Genomic DNA, 7,304 nt, shown 5'->3' with positions numbered 1-7,304 from the left:
CCAAATTTATTTAATAGTTAAAGTTTAGAATATTTAAAACTCATAAAAAGTAAAAGAATCAAATAGCAAGGTATGACTTTCATTACAACTATCAATAGTCCCTTAAAAAATAATTTTTTTTTTTATTTTGTATAGGGAGATATAAATGGCAAAATTGTAAGAAATTGTGTGTACACTCTTTGCTAAAACAGTGACATTATAAGTCATTTACTGAAATTAAGATTAATAATAGGTTTTAGAATCATTAAAAATAATTTAAGAAATCAATTGTCTTTTTCTGTAGTGTTATTTTGTATTGAAAGTGTTGTTATTATTCAATGACACATTGTTTTATTTATTCCTGACATAGTAAAGTATGCTGCTGCTTTATTTGTTGAATTATGTGCAAATTATAGTAATTTCATGTTATATATCAATTTTTCAGGTAAATGGCTACATCCAGAAAACATTTCTTCAAAAGTTTGCTTAGTCATGAATTAAAATGAATTGCTAGTATTCGGAATGGAAGCTAATGGGGGGAATCGGACTACTCGTTTTATGATGGAAGGTGTTTGGAGACAAGAGTGATTTAGAGGACCTGACTGGAAGTGGGGAAAAGCAAGATGGTGGGGAAGGTCATATGGGAACAGTGAGGAATTTTGAATCTCCAGAAGAAGTTGTGGTAGTTTGGGGACAATGGAACCGCTGCTAATTAACAGGTGTTCTGGAGCATATGATTTGAGGATTCTGGACAGTGCTCCAACTGGAAGTGAAGCATGATGGCACCATGTGTGTGACATGTGTAGACACCAACCAATCTTTGGGATACTACGTTGGAAGTGTGCAGAGTGTGCTAATTATGATCTCTGTTCTATTTGTTATCATGGTGATAAGCACCCTCTGAGGCATAGATTTTACAGAAATCACTACTCCAGAGGAGTGAAAGGGTTCTGCAAGACCCGAGGAGGAAGAGTAAGAAAGTGGCAATCAGAGGTATCTTCCCTGGAGCACGAGTGGTACGAGGAGTCGACTGGCCAGTGGGAGGATCAGGATGGAGGAAATGGAAGGAGGGGAAAAGTCAATGAAATCCAGGATTGGTCAGCTGCTTCTCCACGCTCGGCAGCATATGTCGTTTGGGACAATGGAGCTAAAAACCTGTACCGGGTGGGCTTTGAAGGGATGGCGGACCTGAAAGTGGTGAATGATGCCAAGGGTCAGACAGTGTACAGAGACCACCTGCCACTACTGGGAGAGCAGGGGCCTGGGACGGGCTGGACCTCATGGGTTGCAGATAGGAGACCAAGTCAATGTGGACCTCGAACTGGAGATTGTTCAGTTCCCTTCAGCATGGTCACGGGAGGCTGGACTGATGGCATGTTCGAGTGTTTAGGTAATCATTTGCTTGGTTCGTAGTTCATACACAGAGATTATTTAAAGCAGTATAATTTTGTTCTCAGTTTCAATATACCCTAAATATACTATTATGGATTTATTGTTAGTTTCAGTAGAAATTCATCACAATGTGTTTTTCTTTTATAGCAATTGTAACTAGGCCTATCCAGGTTTCATGTTTGTAAGGCCACAAAAGTTACAAATAATTGTATTGTATTCTACACATTATCAGTTAAAAAGGGGTAGGATATTTCTAATAAATAAATTTCTTTACAATTTTCTTATACTTACTGTTGTGATTCAATTAATCAAAACTATGTATACAAGGGTAGCTCGGTTATATTGGATATTTTAATTGCCAGCTTCATAATGTAACAATAACGTACACATTGTATAGTTTGTATCATAGAAATTTTTTCATTTTACTTTGTTTGATTTGATTGTGTCAGCCAGTAATAGAAATGTAGATGTGTTATTTTCAACTGAATGATATAATATTTTGATTTTTCAGAGTCAGGCAAAGAATTTCAAGCTAATATTTTTTTTTTTAGTTAAATATATAGCTGTTCATTTATAAAGCTATTTCGAAGGTTCAGAATTGTGCTCTACGTTTGCCAAAGGTTTATCTGGAATTACAAGGGCATGGCCTTAAATGGAATAAATGGACTTACTTTTGAAATTCTACATTTAATAACTGAATAATAATTTAAATAATTAAATTAATTTCTTTTATATTGTTTTCATTGACAGGTACAACGGGTACCGTGGTGGGAATTGATGAAGATCATGACATTGTTGTATCCTACCCTAGTGGAAACAGGTGGACCTTCAACCCGCTGTCCTTACCAAGGTAAACTCTGTCTGTTTAAAAAAAAAGACCTTGTATGATCTATCTTTTAGCTGTCAACAATTTTTTTTAAACTTATCATTGATGACTTTTAATAAGGCTGAAAATAATATTACTAACTTATAATACTTCATTACAAAATGAATTTATGCTGATTTTGTGACCAAATGGATAACCAAAGCTATTGACAAAAAAATTTACAAAAAAACACAGTACATGAGAGGAACTATATCATTTCTTCAGGAGTATGGCAAGGATAACCAATTCTTACTTTATTGTATCATGACTGGGGGATAAAGACAAAGATAAAACAAAAAGGCACACAAAGAATTCCTTTAAACACATAAAAAGAAAATGTTTAACCCTTTTAGCCCCGGCGTCCGACCATATCGGACAGAGGTGGTCTAGCTAAAATGCCCAACGTCCGATATTACCGGACGTCTCGAGAATTTAATGTAGCTGGCTAATAATAAGTCCCAAATGCCATCAGTTTTGGTATAGTTAGTCGGTGAAGAAACCGGGGGGGCTACATGCAAAAAACAATAAACCTTCCAATTGGCATCGTATTTCGTCGTCATTGAGCGTAGTTTATTTGTCGATGTAAGTTGTCAAGACGACTTTCAGTTGCATTGTTGTTGTATGCTAACTTATAAACCTCAATTAGTTTGCGTGATTGAAGAGCGGTTGTTTTTCGTGTGATTTATTGTATTATTAGTAAAAAACATGAGTAAACGTCGTAGAGAAAAGTTAACCAGTGAGTGAAAAACACTTTGATAAAACACTGGTACTTTGGGATTATACCGACCACACCCATACATGAATCGTTTATTTGAGACATTTAGCTTCTACTGATTACTTAGATTAGCGTTAGAATACAATATTTGTCAATATAAAACAGGAATTATCTTATCGCAAACCCCTCCCATCCTCAGGACAGAGGTCAAAAGTCGAGCGGTCTAGTAGATAAGTGATTGCAGAGTCCGCCGCGCGGCCTGCCGTAATCGGGATTCTCAAGAAAGATAAGATAACAGCGACAAAAATACCGATCACAATACCTGGAAATGCTTGTTGATTAATGGAATGTTAGTTCTGTTACTCAACTACATCGTTTTATAACGTTCTAAGTTCATTGAAAAAGGTTTAAGCGTTGGGGGCATATAACGGAATCTGACCCCATTCCCAAAGTACCATAAATTGTATATATTGTAAATATTATTTCTTTTACTTTTTTGAAAAATTAAACAAGTTTTAGTCTTACAAACCATTACAATCAGTTTGTGTTATTTTACAATTTTTATTATTTCAAAGTGCAAAAACAAGTAAAACATACTCTGTTATACTTCTACTGACGTGTATGTGGAAATATATGAAGAAGTGCTTATGCAGCTATACAATTAATTGGATATAATCTCCTGCATTTATCAAGGAAAGTTCTTAAAATTTTGTCGTGTGTAGTAAGAAATATGTGTACAACAAAATTGCTTCATTTTTCAGGGGCTAAAATTTTTTTTTCTACCGTTTATGTATGTCCAAACTATAAAAAATAAAAAAAAATAAAAAAAATTTTATGTATAAATACGCTAAAAAAACAAATCATTCTGTAAAAGTACTTTTTAACTATTACATCTAAGAGTACACTTATTTGTGAACAATTTAAAACAAAAACCTAAAAATTATCTTCAAAAATAAGAGAAACTAGATAAATTTTCCCTCAATTCTGCACTACGGTCCCTTATCGCCATGGGCTTTCTGGCAAGTCCATGGAAAATGGCTGGGGTTAAAAGGGTTAATAACAAATTCTCGTAAATTTGTCATTCAATACGAGATCCAGGTTGTTGACTTCAATTAAATTTACTACCCAAATATTCTATTTTTTTCTTTTCTTGTGTGTATTGTTGTTACGTACTTTGTGTTTTCACAGTAATACAAAGTTACTGATGTATCTTGTTAAAGGAAATCTATAAAAGCATACCCTTCCTTTCCAGAAAATTTTAGCCATTAGCTTCCTTGCAGAAACATTTTGCAGATTGTATACTATTTTTTACATTTTATGTATACTCCTAGTGGCAATTATTTTTTCTGTTGTTACAAACCATTTTTGAGCTTCATGTATCTTGTACACCATTTACTTAAACTCTGTAGACTAATTTATAAATAAAAATATTGTGAAGTGTAATCAAAACAATAAATAAAATGATATTGTTATGCTGCATTTAGAGCAATTCCGATAATTTGGATATCCAAATGATGTGTGCGAAGGGTAAAATAATTGTATTACGTTATATCTGTATTCTTACACTCTACTATTAAAAAAATTGTAATGCCCTGTCCGTTAAATACTATTCTTTGATAAAAGTCTCCAAGTATGAAAAGAAACAAAAAAGCAATAATTAAATCAAATAATTCATTATCAAAGTTTTAATAGAAATAGGAGTAGGGTCCACACCCGATCGTAAAACCGTGATTGACGTAAATTTTATTAACCATGAAAAAACTTAAATAAGGCATAAATGTAATGTGCAAATCATGAAAACCTCTACAAGTGATTAAATGAAACCAATTAAAACATGAGTCGGCACTGTGGAATATGGTTCATAAGGGCCTGGTTAACACACGTGGAGTGCAGTGAAAAAATTAAATTCATACCTAATTGCGGGCGATCTCAGTCTTAGGCTACGATTTAGTATATTGTACCATGATCCAAAGTAGAGCAGTTCTCACGAGCGGAGCGAGCTGGCCAATTGCAGCCGACTGCACGTAAGCTGCATGGGGGGGGGGGTGGGGGGGGGGGGGGGTGGGGGGGGGGGGGGGTGGGGGGGGGGGGGGGTGGGGGGGGGGGGGGGTGGGGGGGGGGGGGGGTGGGGGGGGCAACAAAACGCTCGCCAGTGGCCCCTTTTCCCCCTGAAAATTTCTGAAGTTTTAGTTTTTTTTCACCCCTTTTTTCCCAAATCGGGAAGCAAAATTCCAAGGGTAACCAATTATAGGCCGTTTGGGCCTTTCCAGTGGGTTTGCTTGCAAAGGTTTTTGAGAGCCTTGGGGGTGGTTTAAACTTGTATTTGTTTTCTCAAGAAATGTAATCCCCCCTGAGGAACAACTTTGGTTTTAAAGGAGGGGTTTCGATCGACCTCTACCAATCCCCCCTGGTGCTACATAACTTTTGTCACATCGCTTTTTCCCCCCAGGCGGGGGGGCGGGGGTCGATTGCATACTGTTTTCGACTTCTCAAAGGGTTTGAAAAGAGCCCAACCCACAATCTTCCCCATTTCAAAAACCTGAGAGGCTATGGTATAAACGGGATCTCAAAACTGGAGTGGGTTTGCAGGCAGTTAGCCGGTGAGTGCTATCGTGACTATACAAACTATGTGGAGTCCGCCATTCCTAATAACATTAAGGTTTTTTGGGCACACATCAACAATCTGAAGAAAGCAAACATCACATCGAACCTGGTGTATAATGATGTTGAAGTGGATGAACCTAGCGGCCAATGCGAAGCTATTTGCTGATTACTTTTCGTCAGTCTATACCAACATGTCACTCCCATCATCTGACTTTGACTTTAGAACTTCTGTCAACCTACATAGCCTCGTTTTAACTGCTCAACAAGTGGAATCAAAACTTAAAGCCCTTGGATCCCTATAAGGGAATGGGTCCGGGACTCTCTACCTCCTGCGGTGATCAAGTACTGCAGTCCAGTTTTGGCCCCACATCTCTCAATTTTTTTCAACACACTGCTCGCCAGTGGCACCTTCCCTGCAAATCTGAAGATTAGTTTTATCACCCCTATTTTCAAATCTGATGAGCGATCCAATGTAACCAATTATAGGCCGATAGCCATCCAGTCGGTGCTTGCAAAGGTTTTTGAGAGCCTTGTGGTGGATAAACTTGTATTTGATCTCAAGCATGTAATCGCTGAGGAACAACATGGCTTTAGGAGTGGTCGATCGACCTCTACTACCAATCTCCTGGTGCTACATTAACTATGTCACATCTGCATTTTCCAGGCGGAGGCAGGTCGATTGCATACTGCTCGACTTCTCAAAAGGCGTTTGATAGAGTTCAACCACAATCTTCTCATTTCTAAACTGAGAGGCTATGGTATAACGGGATCTCTACTGGAGTGGCTGTCAAGTTACCTGACTAATCGGGGAATGATTGTGAAGTTTGCCGTCTCTTACTCTGAAATGTTTTCCAGCCCCGTCTGGTGGTTCCGCAAGGCTCGCATTTGGCTTCCTCTCCTTTTCAGTCTTTTCATTAATGATATTTGCAAAGTTATCTCTACGGGTTGTCTCATGTTCGCTGATGACACCAAGATATTTGTCGAAGTGAACTCTCCTGAGGACTGTCAGCGACTACAGGATACTTTAGACCATATCGTAGCCTGGTGTCAAGCGGGAATGGGATGGACCTGAATGCTGATAAAAGTGCTGTACTCACGTTACTCCCGGCTGGACTCACCCACTGTATTCAACTACACTCTCTTCGGCTCCTCACTAAATAAAGTCTGCAGTTTTAAGGACCTTGGGGTCGTTATGTCTCATTATCTCAGTCCGTAGAATCATATCTCACGCATATGCAGCAAGGCCAATTCTCTAATGGGATTCCTATGCAGAACATCGAAAGACTTTCAATCCCCAAACTACATTGACAACACTGTTCAAAACCTTAGTGCGTCCGATCCTAGAATTTTCATCAGGTTGTTTGGTGTCCCTACCTGACAGGGCACATTGATACTCTTGAGTGGGTGCAGATCAGATTCTTGAGGCTCATCGGACTGCGTCTTGGCTATCAGTTCCTGGAGACGCCTGTTGACTGTTTGAGGATCTCCCTTGGCCTTCCACATTTGGCGACTAGAAGAAGGATGGCGGACATCTTGATTCTTCATAAGATGGTTAACGGTGCTCTAGACTGCCCTCGTCTTCTCTCTCTCTCTCTCTTCTCGAGTTTCGAATTCCGACATCCACTCGTTCCGGGGACATCTTTTTCAATAGGGCACTTCCTTCTCTTTACAGCTACCACAGCTGTATTCCCAGACTTATGAGAGAAGGTAATGAGGTTTCAGGTGGTGTGGAATGTTTTGGATCCTCTT

General features: G+C 38.4%; 1 pseudogene; it reads left to right on the top strand.

Annotated features, from left to right (window-relative positions):
• The first annotated feature begins 501 nt into the window (after positions 1-501).
• LOC124366516 lies at positions 502-6,627 on the top strand (annotated as a pseudogene).
• The last annotated feature ends 677 nt before the right edge of the window (positions 6,628-7,304 follow it).

This window comes from Homalodisca vitripennis, chromosome 1, assembly GCF_021130785.1.
Source record: "Homalodisca vitripennis isolate AUS2020 chromosome 1, UT_GWSS_2.1, whole genome shotgun sequence".
NCBI lineage: Eukaryota > Metazoa > Arthropoda > Insecta > Hemiptera > Cicadellidae > Homalodisca > Homalodisca vitripennis.
This window is presented reverse-complemented; position numbering and strand designations above follow the sequence as displayed.